Raw genomic sequence first — 11,084 nt, 5'->3', positions numbered from 1 at the left:
CCCCGAGGCCCGTGCTTGTGACATCACACTCTAAGTACTGCGGCAGAGATTAGCTCATTGAGACGTCTCTGCTATGGCTTAATCTGCGAACATCTTTGAGGCCGGTGAGGTTGTTTTCTAGTTCCTCGTCTTATTACTCCCTGGCGATGAAACTCAAATATCAAGCCAAAGTTGAGCTGTTACCATGCCATTTCTTCCTTGAAGGGCCGAAGCGCAAGGCTGCGCTTCTTCGACGACCCGTCCGCGACTCGGCTACTAGCGTCGCTGAAAGCGAAATTCCGGCGCTTGTATTCAGACGACGCAGGGAGACGCAGATATCCGGCGAGGCAATCTCTCTGCGTTGAAGCCGTAAATGTCTTGTGCATGGGATTTCGTAGTGACCAATGACTAGCCGCGTACTGGCGGCACCTTCAGATAAATACACGCAGTTGCAACGGCAGTAGCGCCCCTTCTGTTCCGGCGTTATTGCCCCCCTTGTCCACCGCAGTTTGTTACCACTGCTGCTGAATAGGACGCTAAGGTACAGAGAGGGGATAACTGAGCGGCTTTATCGTTGATCTCTCCACATCTACCTCCGGGGTCGCCAGTGCGTACAGCCTCAAATGTTTGGTCTCCCTTTTCTGCGGGCGTTTAGAGACAATATTGGTAGACAAGACACTGACGCGGCGCCGAAGAAACGCTGCCTTGTGGCTCAACCCTGAGATCTCTTGTTCATTCTCCATTCAACCAAGTGGTGTACAAGAGCAGTGTGTTGGAATGTGTTCCAGTGACCTTTCCTTACTTAATATACAAATTTGATATCACTGTAAAAGCGCTGTTAACCTGAGGCAGAAACCTCAGACAGAAGGAAGATTGCGTAAACCACAGTACATCATGACGGGTAAAAGCAGTGTCATAAAGTGGTGCTCTAAAATAAACTGTGAATGCGCAGAATACATGTTAGCAGGTCACTGAAACTGCATAGAAGTTATGTACTAAATAGAAATGCTCGACGAAGAAATTAGAGGCGTAGAAAATGCCACTCGCTCGATGCGATTTCCAATAGTGTCCTGATGAGCGCCTGAAAGAAGAATCAGGAAAAGGAGCACCATTTTGAACGAATGAGACTAATTTAGGCATTCGAACTTATGCAACATACATTGATGGCTCACAGCACATCAGCGCGGCTATCGCATTTAGTCGTCATCAAAACGTACACGCTCCAAACGCGTGCTTAGCAGCAGAGCAGAATGACCACGGTGGGCACAGCGTACAACTGATTGTACTGCAGTAGCTTCCTTCTTATATTACTCTAATATTTACTACAGTGATTGCCACCTTCGGGTTATTGCTTGCAAACTCGTTATTGGTCTCCGCTAAATGTTAACTTGTCCAGCTCCAAAACAGCCCCGTTTTCTTTTCATACAGAGAAGTCACTAGTAGAAGAACACACGGCCATTACTTAGGACTGTATGCAAATCATTCTTCGGCATACAGTGATGAGGGGTTTTAGCATTTAGTTTATTTTCGTGAGATCATCCATTTCACCGTGACATTCACAGATGGTGGGCGCTAAGCATTCAAGACTGATCTCGCGCAAAGGACGGTCGTGTTTTGCATTTCCATCGGTCAATTTATAGGGTCAGCCATGCATTCCTGAAAAACAAAAAAACAAGAAAAATGTAAACAATATGACACATGCACATTTGCGTGTTTTCCTTAAACAGCACATGGCCCAATTGCATCTGACACACTAGGAAAATTAAGAGCCAGTTCTCTAGAAATAAACTGTACTTCTCGATTTGATAGCATTAGAAGCACCAAGTGGCCAAACTGCATCGTCGTTCACAAAATTCACCTATTGACTGAAGGAAAGTGGTGTCACCCCGTCGGAGCATTGACGCGTGCTGGAGGAAGTTACGTCATCCGACTGGAAATGACCCCACCAGATGAGAAGTTACATTAGTTAAATGAATGAGTGTAATGAATGAATAAATGAATTCCTATTCACAAAGACAAGGTACAAAAAAAGGTCACCCTAAGAGGCTCAGAGCAAGGTACAGTTGCCTCACAGATGTCAGCCTCTTTTCCCAAAGCATGCAACAGCCAAGCGTTCGCAGTTCAAAAAACATGACAGATTGAAATACATTGAAACGGATGATAAAATGGATGCACATCATTTAGGCACTGAAAGTAGAACGCATTAAGAGAGTAAAAAATGTTACAGGCACTGAAAGCAGAACACGATAAAAAAATCAAGTATTTTTTAAAGCAGCATCAAATACTTTCATCTGTCTTTCGAAGATTGATATGGACGATGATTCGTTTACAATAGAGGTGATAACAGGATGGTGATTTAAAAAAATCTGCCGCAATAAATTATGGTTATTGCATACCATAGCTTGTGCGTATTTTGCCCGTGTTGTAAGTTGTGTAGCGCGTATTGTAGTCGCGTTCTTTCCGATGAAGTTATAAAAAGCTACTAATGCTGCCGCACTGCCAAGACGTAATGGAATTAGGTGTGCGTTTGAATTTTTGTGCTGTTCTTTATGGTTCACGTTTCACCGGCGTCAGTCTAATGCGCTGTTCGGTTCCTTGAGCTTATTATGCTGGCGCGATTGGCTATGAGCATGGCGCTAAATAAAAGGCTTTTCTCTCACCTGCTATTCTTAATTCTTTAGTGAGCTCTATTTTCTATCTTCCTTTATAATCCCTCGTCCTCTTTTAACCAATGCAAGGCAGGAAGACAGTTTCTTCTGGCTGACATCCCCAGATTTCTTTTATGGTTTGTGGGGGTTTTATGTCCCAAAGCGACTCATGCTATGAGGGACGCCGTAGTGAAGAGCTCTGGAAATTTCGACCAACTGGGGTTCTTTAACGTGCACTAACATCGCACAGTACACGGGCGTCAAGAATCTGGCATCCACCGAAGCTTGACTGCAGCGGTCGGGATCGAACCCGCGTCTTTCGGGTCAGCAGCCGAGTGCCATAACCACTGAACCACCGCGGCGGCTAGATTTCTTCTACCCTCTTTTCCGTTTGATAGGGTGAAGTGCATGGAAGTGACCGTTGCCGTTGCTAGCGCAGCATATGCTAACCAGAAAACTTGTATTCATCTGCTGCCAACGACAATGTTGCCCAGATTGACCGGTGCTTTAGCAACTTTGAGAGTAACTGAGTAGGCTCTCTTTTAAATGCGCCAACTTTGGCGTGTGTTCTTTGTCAACGTGGCCACTGTTAATTCGTCTTCTCACGGGTTGTTAAAAATTTGATGTTCCCTTCGTCGGACATTAGCTGTTCATACAGGATGTGGTCAGCCTCTTATCGAAGCGAGATGGACTGTTTGGGACAGCACACTTAGCAAAAGATGGCAGTGAGGGTGAGGCAGGGTGCTGAATGAGAATACGAACTTTGAGGGCATCACATCAGCACGTGGTGATAGTTTAAAGATTTTTGGACATCAACGGCCCTCGCAGTACCAATGTTCTGCTGTTGATGCAATTTAATAATTGCTGTGACTTCGTTCTGTCCTGAGGCTGACGCGTTTGGCTGTAGCGCGAGCGCTGGCATTCGCCTTTGAGATCGAACAACGTATTTCACAACATCTTCGACCAATTAGAAGTTTATCTATGTTGCTTACGCGCTAAACTGTCCTCGATGAGCGGGACCCGCGTATATGTCCTTGATTTTAGGCATGGTCAGGGAGAGTTGTCATTAATTGTGTCCGACAGTATACGGTGGACAATACCGAAAACTGCAGCCTCCTTATCTCTTTTCTGATTGTCTCGTCTAAGCAGTTCTCGAGAAAGGTTGTGTTGGAAAGCGTTGTTACGCGAAAGACAAAGCCAAAACGTGTCAGGTGCTTCTATTTAGTGACCAACGTTGCCTCAATTTTGCCGTTGAAATCGACTGCGGTCCGAAAGCGATGGCAATCAGCGGGGCTCATGGAGGCTCACTGCATTGTAATCGCTACTGTACGGTTTTTCTTGCTATGACAGTACGGTCGGTTATACCCACCGTGCGGTCGAAATACCAAATGATCGAAGTCGGTGCGTGCATGCAGGGTCGTGGAGCAGGCAGTGTTAAAGTTGAATGGTTCTCACTTGGATATCTGAGGACGGGCCGAGTAGTGGACATGACACTTGCAGTATAAATACACATGTTTTATAGGTAATTGCTGAACTTCCAGAGGAACTTAGAACACCTCGTGGAGGCTGTCCACACTATGCATGATGACGAACCATTCAGTGGAGCTCTTGCGGGCTGTCTACATTTCTCCGACAGGGAGCACCCTGTTTGCTGCCCACATTGTCTTGACAATCTGGTTACCAACTATCTGAAGGACAGCTAGCAATTGCAGCGCTGCCAGATGGATCCGGAGGATGCACCACAAATAAGCATGCCAAGCGCATACTCGGCAACGCCGCTGTCAGGCTATGGATATTTGCGGGAAGCGTTAACCTGTTCCCACGCGGTGATTGCCTTTGCGGATTAGAATATTTATGAATTCGAAAAATAAATAGAAGAAATAGTGAAACTCATCGATTTTCTGACTCCGGTCCCACTGTAGAGGTTAGCATACAGCGTAGCCTTATAACAAGGAGTCCTGCAACAGCTAAAGAGGAAGGCTGCAGAAATCTAATTGAAATTATTTATCTTTAAGCTCCTCCCAAATACCCATCCGCTAAAGAAATGAAGCTAAAGGCATCTCCGTGTAACGGTAAACCAGTCGAACTTTGTGCGAATGGCTTGAAACTACAGGAAATGCATTCGTCTAATACTAGGACGCCCTCTTCAAATTGGGTGTCCTCCAAGGCACTTTACGAAATATGTACCACTAACAGCCCACGGAATTCGTCAGTTTCATGTCGAACATGATTGCAGGGTTCGGTTAGACAAGATTATAGTCCTTAGCATACAAAGTCTATGAAAGCCGCTGTGGCAACCCCGCATGTCAAAACTTTATTCGCTCTGTGAGTGAAAACTGAATTGAAAACATGCTACGCACGCTAGGGGTCTACAGAGCTTAACCAAAACCCACCGTGTTCTTTAATCTGTCTGATGCCTTAAGCACTATAAAATTTGGTGCAATTATGCCAACTAAACGAGACCAACACGACGTTTTTTTTTATTGTATTCCCTCCAGAGTCTCCTCAGGCAATAACAACAACAAAAAGGTAATATGCGTAATGGAATGGCGGCTTTTCGGGACGCTAAGCATTTTTATTCCATTCCTAGGTTTTCGACCGCGGGATCGTTATTTTTCCAGACGCAGCACCACCCATGTTTACTTCGCTGATGCTGCAACTGTCATGCTGATGATGCAACTACGTAAAGTTTTCACAAGAGCTCAATGTATGTTGGTTACGGGAATTCAGTAGTGTTCGTCTCTGTCGTGAAGGCTTTCAAACACTTTCCCTCCTCAACAACTGGCTCATTTGCGGAGACACAGTTCTCCGACCTTGGGTACCACTGTAAATTTTGTCTCGTATTAAGCTTGACAACGGTACTTACATGGTTAAGCCGCTGATGATGCAAACTGGTAACCGCCTGCGTCGTCATTAGCAAACTGAAAGTCACCATAGCCGGGTTGCAGCCGAAGGGTGGCGGTAGCGCCATCAAGGAACCCATGAACCTTAAAACGCTCGCGGGGGGGGGGGGGGGGGGGGGGGGGGTTTCCTCTGCACACAGCAGATAGCGCCAGTGTCGTCCTGCGGCGGAAATCTGGCGCTGAAGGCTTTCATTTGCTCAATCCTGTACCTGGACGACCACGGGCTTGCATCAAGCGCGGCTAAACCATGCAACTACCGTTGACAAAAACTACTGCGCAACAAAAGGTGCCGCATTGCACATGCTCTGTACGCAATTTGGCCACGAACGAGCCAGTGGTTGTGGCGGGATAATTTTTAAAAGCATTGACGATAAAGATGCACAACTCTGAACAGTAACGTGGTGTACGGTACTATGTACGCCACAGGTCTTTTACGGCCTTGTTTCCGTCATATTTGCATATTTTCAATCTCATTTTAAGTTCTTTATTATAATTGCAAAACTAATTTGTTTCCGCTTCCACCTTTCTTGGCTGGATGTCATTATTTCATTATTGACGCTATTGAAGTTCCCTCGTCGCGCAATTAAATTTGGTGCGGACCATCTTTACTGCATGCCGAATGCAGCAATACTATATTTATTGCACTTTGTTTTGGCGAATTGCAGGAAATAGTGCTGAAATTGTATTCCAATCCTAAGAGACATGCTAAACAGTACAAATGTTCGAAAAATTCAGACATTTCATGCACAGAAAACTTTTTCTCATTCCATAAAAGGAATTATACTTAGCAAGGCGCGTTATTTTTCAGAGCTGTCCTGCGTATATACTAGCGTCAATAGATACGCAAAAAAAAAACAACAACATAGAAAGAATATCTAGAAGCTTGAAAACTTTCGAACGCAGAATTGAATCCGTCTTTAGCTCAAATACAAAGTCGAATACCTTAACTGACCCATATGCGTATTTGCAATGCGATTATTTTGATTTTCAGTGCACAAAATGCCACCAATGACGTATATTTGTACTGTGTTTTGAGCATTACAATTTGATTTGGTCCCGGTGTTGCTTGCTATAGGTCTGTGCATGCTTGTTGTACACAAGTGTTATGTGGTTGAAACCGCTCCTCTTGTGCCAAGTAAGTGCAGGGCCTCGTCAGGAGACTACCTCGCTGCCTCAAGGCCTCTAGCCTACATTGCCCAAACAGAAAATAAAAATAACTACAAGTACCTATATTTAAAAGCGTAAGCTCAAAAACTTGAACCAAGAAAGGTATGTATGTGAAAACTGAGAAAATATTTAAAAACAACTGAAAAAGTACTATAAAGAGTGAAATTTCTATTCACCTAACAAAAGTATTAACAATACATTCGTGTTCTGCAGATGACCCCTTAGGAAGAATGCACCGTATCAATAAATGTCGCCTTGAACTGCGACGTGAGGGTGCGGTTAAGGCAGAAAATTACAGAAGAAGGAGAGAGAACCGGATTCAGGGTGCTCCTGTTTATTTTAGTTCATTTAGGATCCCTTACCATGTAGACGCATGACATTGTCACGTGCTTCGTTTGACCCCGCCCGCTTGCATTCAGCGTCCGAACAGCGTATCTCCGAGGTACCGCGGCAACTCTCTCGAGCATGTGCCCAAGCCACGCAGGTAATCTGCCCATTATTGCAAATGCCTGCTTTCGCTCTGGCCTTTATATAGGTCCTGCCTTTCCCAATACATTTCCAATATTGAGCCGATTAGCTACGCGGCTAGGGTGCAAGACACTCAATAATTTTTGTATCTCTCGGTCGCGCAAGGGGCGTTTCTGAATTCTCATTCATACTCCACCATAACAAATGCTACCCAAATAGCTTCCATCGTCCCACAAACACTCACCTCAAGGTCCCAGCTGATTTTACTGTTCTCCTGAAAATAAAAGCACGCGGGCGAAAATCAGTGCGCTGATCACATGTTTTCGTACACTGATGCTTAAGCTCCTAGGAACTGCTGCTGCTTCTCGGTAATACACAAACCCTGGAGCGGAGGAGTTTCACTACTGCACTTCTGAAAGAAATAATATGGACACATGATGCTTAATCAGCTTAATATAAGCACCTGATTGAGCTTTGGCAGAAGAGACAGAGTATTAGTCCTACGAGGAGAAGCGATGATGATGAAACTGCAGTTATGGTTGTCTTAGCGGAAAAACAAAACTACATTACACTTAAGAGAACTTCTTGCTGGGCTAGTTGGTGATTTATTGTAAAGTAAAGACGCCAATAACCACACACACACAAGAGAAGAGAATGGGACAGAGCTTACATTACTTCAATAAGATGTTAAGATCAAAATTTTTTGCGAAAATAATCATTTGATCCCAGTCTTCACTGAGAGACAGTGAAAAGATAAAAATTCTTATATTCAGATGCATGATCGAATCTAGAGCCATCCGGAAGCGTGTCGTCCCCAGGCACGCATTTGTTCAAGGCGGGAACTGATGAACTGACTTACGCGAAGAGTGTAGGTGAAGCAGTACTTGACGAAAGCCGCCTGTGAGATAGGAATAAGAAACGGAGAGGCCACTTGTCAGGCAGAACGCGGATCACTGCCGGGGTTAAATTCAACACCAAATGTAGAGGCTTTCAGCAAGAGTTTGTTTCCTTCATCGAATAATTATTTAATGCTTATTTCTACCTCCTTTGGTACAAAAACGAGACAGAGGCAGAGGTATAAGAAGCCGTTGGCTTCATTTACGCCAAGATGATTTGGTATTTCATGCCATTGGTACACGGAAGCGAAAATAAAGCAGCGCATTCAATGTGCTCGTAGCGCCTTCAATAAAGTACAAAAGACATAACAACCGTGCGCGCCTCTGTCTCTGACAGAGAGCACAATGAACTTCTCCCGTCACCTTTGCGGAGCAGGAAATGGATACTGAAAGTCGTAAGACCTCTGAGAGTAAAATGCACATATACAGATACACGGCATTCGCTTCATCACCACTGCTTAAAATATCATCATTAAAGAGTTTCACATTACAAAAAAATTCAGGGGACACTTCAGGTCTGCTTTAAGGATAATAGGCGATAGGGTAATTAGGTCCTTCCCCAGCCTGGGGCCCTCTTGGCATATTACTTCACGTGCAAAAACACTGTTATTTGATTTATTTTATTTTGGTGAATTTAAATTTTTCAATATTATTTAATATCGTTGTTTTTTTCTAACATTATATAATATTACACCAGGCCTTCCTTGTACAAAGCCTAAAGAACATTCCTCAGTAGTCGAGGTGAAGTGTGCCCGGCTCGCGGTTCGGGTCCTAGCTCGACCATTTTTCTTTTCAGCGCAATCATTTTCATTCTTCACAGGCACTGCGTAGTCGTGATGGAATGATGTCATGGCCTTGTAGGACAATGACCAACTCTGTACTCACGTCATTAGCGGTTTACTCAGTGATCGTTGGGAGTGCTTGAATTAACCACGAGATGCCATCTGGTTAATTCAAGCACCCGCAACGATCACTGAGTAAATCACTGATGACGTTGCAGACCAATGACCAACTTTGTAGTGACGTCACCAGTGGTTTAATTAGTGTTCTTTGGGGGTGCTTTATTCAATCACGTGATGTCACGTGGTTTTCGCGTCACTACCAGGCCCCCAGTCCCGATTGCGTTGACACGCACACAACGAGGGCGGTATCGCCGCTGAACGGGAACCTTGTTAGTTATTGCTCTATAGCGCCTCCTGCGCACGCGCAGAGTGGGGCCAGGGATGGCCACTTCGCATGCGCAGCCGACGTCGGTACATCAGTATACGTCTACACTATTACATTTCCATTCCGTTAGCACTTCACTCTCATGAACACTGTCCTTCATCACGTAGAAAGCAAGGACAATTCTGTCTTCCCACTACCAGCGCCTCCTGCCTCCTCCTCCTTCTTCTTCTTCTTCTTCATCCTCTTAAGAATGCCTCTACGCTTTGCTTCCTCCTCTTCCTGCTCCTCCAATAAGGGACAAGGAGACAAATTTGTATCATTGCCCAATTCCTTCACTTTATCTTTCTTTTTTAGTTTCTATTCCCAATGAAGAACCCCTTTTCATTGTACCCTTCTACAGGAACAGTAGACCCTGCGACGTGTCAGAGGTTGACTTCTTTCGGTGCTTCCGTTGTTTGGCACTCCCTAGAGATTCTATGGCTCTGGGTTGTGAATACATGCTGAGAATACACAGAGAATACGTGTGACACGCTATGAACGTGCAAGATATATACATTCAAGGAATAAAAAAAGATTTCTGGACTCTTGCGAAGGTTCTACTGCAGAGCGCGCAGTCAACATACATTCTGGCCGAAGGACACTAAGAGCGGCAGTTGGTTGTCAACCAAGTAGTCCCACGAGTTTGCGTCTGTTCCTTAGCCTCTGGCCACATTTCCTTGCCACTACAACGTCCGTGGCTTCACTCAAGAATCGGCTTTTCGTCGTCCGGAACGTGGCGGGCAATGCTTCGAAACAGCGCCAAATGGTCAACTGGTCTAACTTCAGGTTGCAGGCAGAACTTCGGGCCACGTTCCAAGATCCGCTTGTGCTCCGCGTTACATTCCATGTCTCCCAGAATTAAAAGTTTTCCTGGTACTTGGGGGCTTTGTTGGAGAAGGCAGCATGAGGAGCTGGGTCTTCCATATGAACTCTGTGAGTCCGTCCGCCGTCTTGATCCATGCTGCTAGCAGTCGACTCTGTCGAATACCGCTCTTGCTGACACAGTGCGTGCGTAACTGTTCCCTGCAAAGCCAAGCTTGCCTCCACCACTCTGAAGCCAGGATGCGACAGATTCTACTCGAATGACCCTCGGAAGGCAGCAGTAAACCCCACAAGGACTGTACGTTTGTAGGACAACTTCGGCACCTGGCGTACCGCGACGCCGTCCTAACTGAACAAATGGAAAGCGCTGTCAGAGCCACTAACATTACCGGCTTATGAATATTGAAAGTTACGCACTGATAAGGGTCTAAGCAAGTAGAAATGAATTTCAACAAGGCCGACGGCAGCAAGGGTTGGTACTAAACCACCTTAAAACCAGCCAAAATACGCAGCACAGGAGAACAGAAGAACACAAGACAAGGCTGTGCTAACAACTGAAATTTTAATGACGAAAAGAGGCAAAAGAAAACCCGCACAAAGATTCGAGCTTACACGACCCAAAGCAGTGAAAGGGCGGATAAGAAACGAGAATCGCCGTTGTGCAAGTACGTAACCTAAAAAAGCAAATTCCTTGCGGTGACCGTTGACCGACGGCTTTGCCACCTATCTGTCCTTAGAGTTCGTGATATAGTATGCTGCAACTATTTCGACGTAGTTCAGCAACATACACCACTCAAGTGTCACTGAAATGGGGTGTGCAAACTGTCTGGTATTTCTCCCATTTTGCATTCGCAGGATTGGCAGTGCGATGCCAGATTACAGGTCACCAAGTCTATCTGTGGAGACCTTGAAGCTAAGAGAAATCAGAGGGTACAAAACGCAGTCCATTGATATAGCGGCGGGCTGAAGAGACCGAAAAATGCAATAACGCCTAT

This window comes from Amblyomma mixtum, chromosome 4, assembly GCF_055824585.1.
Source record: "Amblyomma mixtum isolate Tamu chromosome 4, ASM5582458v1, whole genome shotgun sequence".
Lineage (NCBI taxonomy): Eukaryota > Metazoa > Arthropoda > Arachnida > Ixodida > Ixodidae > Amblyomma > Amblyomma mixtum.
This window is presented reverse-complemented; position numbering follows the sequence as displayed.